A 2,890-nucleotide genomic window follows, 5' to 3' on the forward strand; every position below is an offset into this window, starting at 1 on the left:
TTGGAAACCGAATCTATACAGCTAATTAAAAAATACTCCTTCCGCACAGGCCATGTAGGCCCAAAGGTACCGACTGGCCGCCGTGTCATCCTCAGCCCACAGGCGTCACCTGGATGCGAATACAGAGGGGTATGTGGTCAGCACACCGCTCTCCCGGCCGTATGTTAGTTTCCGAGACCAGAGCCGCTACTTGTCGATCAAGTAACTCCTCAGTTTGCCTCACACGGGCTGAGTGCACCCCGCTTGCCAAAAGCGCTCGACAGAGCGGATGGTCACCCATCCAAATGCTAGCCAAGCCCGACAGCGCTTAAATTCGGTGATCTGACGGGAACCGGTTTTACCACTGCGGCAAGGCCGTTGGCACAGCAAATTAAAGGGTTATTTGTAAGTACCTCTGATATTTCAGAAGACAACTGCGCGAAAACTATTAAACAGGCAGAAACAGACATATTATTGGACAGAGCATCTAACAAAATTCTTTATTCACATTAAAGGTGTTCAAAATGGCACCGTTTATGACGCAGCAACCATCAAGTCGATACATTTTTAAAATACACGGCCCAACACCAGACACTCTTTATTAGCGATCACATTGATTATTTTCCTTGCAACGCTTCCAAACTAAGTGCAGGGGAGGCAGGAGCACATAACCCCATAATAAGATATCATATGGAGTTACGTCAATTGGTCCTAAAGGCTGCTGAAGGGGAAGACTTATGCTGCATGTCCCATGCAACGCTGAGCCAATTCGGCAATGAGGTAACCATGAGCATTTGAAAGAAAGTGTGGTGCAGCAACCATTTTATTGGAAGTTGAAGTTCCCACTGTCTTTCTGTAACTGTGGCATAACTCATTGCTGCAGCACATCAAGGTTCACGAAACCAATCACTGGCCCGCATCTCGTGGTCGTGCGGTAGCGTTCTCGCTTCCCACGCCCGGGTTCCCGGGTTCGATTCCCGGCGGGGTCAGGGAATTTGTCTGCCTCGTGATGGCTGGGTGTTGTGTGCTGTCCTTAGGTTAGTTACGTTTAAGTAGTTCTAAGTTCTAGGGGACTTATGACCACAGCAGTTGAGTCCCATAGTGCTCAGAGCCATTTGAACCATTTTGAACCAATCACTTTCTCCACAAAGAAAAATGACCCATAAACTGTTGAAGCGGATATGGCACAAAAGACATTGATTTTTAGTGAATCACGAATGTGTTCTACAAACTCAAGTAGATGAGTCGCTAAATACGCCCGCTATGACGATCCATCTTTTCAGACGTGAAATGCGGCTTCATCACTGAAAATGTTCTGCGGAATACGATCTTTCTCCAGAAGAGCTGCCAGTCTTTGTAAAAGTCAGGATTGAGCCGTGCGGCTCGATAAGCGATACTCCCGCCGTCGGTATGGGTCATCTTTCAGCTGGTGTGCGCAGAGTGCGCGGTGGCACCACCCACCGGGCCGATCGGGGAGCGAGGGATGAGCTCTAGCAGGTAGCGAGGATTCTGTTTCGGGACGCCTACCAGTAACGCGATTGGGAAGTCTGGCGGACAGTACAGGCGCCGTGCGGGGTAGCAGGAAGAGAACATGTAAAAGGGGCTGTTTTCCCGTTGTGACGGCGCCGTAGCAAAAGTCGCCGGCGTGGAAGCAGTCGCGTTACTGGGAAACCGTTGGTGTATTTCGCTTCCTACGTGTCTCCTGGCACCAGGATCTGCGGCGGCTGGCTTCGTCGAACAAGCAAGAGGGTAAGGGCCTTGCTTGTACTGTAAATTGTGGCCGGAATTGACTACTGGGTTCAGTGTTGTTGACTTTATTTTCTTGACCTGCCGTTCCTACTCCTACTGAGTATGTCCTTGAATGTGTTAGTTTCCACATTTTAGTACTTTTAACATTGCAGCCCCTGACATCAATCGTGATAATCTAAGATATAAGAAACTATCAGCCTCGATTGCGGTAATGAAACCAACCTTTACCTAGGTTTCAGCCCAAGTAATTGAGCCTTCTTCAGAAGATAAACATGATTGTATAGTATGTCTACGAGGGCATGGTCTGGAAATAAGACTAAAACATCCTGAATAGGCATAGTCATTGATTTCATTACCTCAGTCGAGGCCGGTAGTTTCTTATATATTTCATTTCAACTTGCTTCGTACGCAAGGTTCTAGTGAGAGCTGTGTGTGATGTGAAGATTAAAATGGTTCAAATGGCTCTGAGCACTATGGGACTTAACATCTGAGGTCATCAGTCCTCTAGAACATAGAACTACTTAAACCTAACTAACCTAAGGACAACACACACATCCATGTCCGAGGCAGGATTCGAACCTGCGACCGTAGCGGTCGCGCGGTTCCAGAATGAAGTGCCTAGAACCGCTAGGCCACACCGGCCAGCGGTGTGATGATTAACATTTCCTGGGGCCTGGAGTGCTGATATATTCTGCCTGTGGATTGCTACAGTGTTAACTGCCTTGTCTAAGTGCCGCCTGCTTATTGTATTTATATCACACGACGGAGTTAAGCTGGCCAATATGCTATTGCTATTGGATAAAATTTTCCCTGGATATGTTTTGCTGTGAATTACAATAATATTGCTGTTACGTTTCTGTCTGAAGTCATAGTGCGTCTGAGAGACACGTGTGTAATTCTAAATGAGTAGTTTCATAAATTCTTACAAGTTACTGAGAGGCCACTGGTTATTGTGTGTTTAAATAGTTTGAAACTGATTCTATTAATGAAAATACAAGAATTCCCTCAATGACACTATGGTAATTAATTTTGATTTAATCACAAATTTAAGTGTGGCTATTTGCTGTAGTAACTTTGTGTTTTGCGTCGGGGTGGGGTGGTGGGGTGGGGGGGGTGGGGGTTCTCGGTATACCGTAAGCCTGCACGCTAGTTACTTGCATTT

General features: G+C 46.7%; 1 pseudogene; it reads right to left on the reverse strand.

Moving 5' to 3' along the window:
- Nucleotides 1–244: 244 nt before the first annotated feature.
- On the reverse strand, nt 245–362 carry LOC126206596 (5S ribosomal RNA; annotated as a pseudogene).
- Nucleotides 363–2,890: the final 2,528 nt, after the last annotated feature.

Source organism: Schistocerca nitens, chromosome 1 (genome assembly GCF_023898315.1).
Source record: "Schistocerca nitens isolate TAMUIC-IGC-003100 chromosome 1, iqSchNite1.1, whole genome shotgun sequence".
NCBI classification, from domain to species: domain Eukaryota; kingdom Metazoa; phylum Arthropoda; class Insecta; order Orthoptera; family Acrididae; genus Schistocerca; species Schistocerca nitens.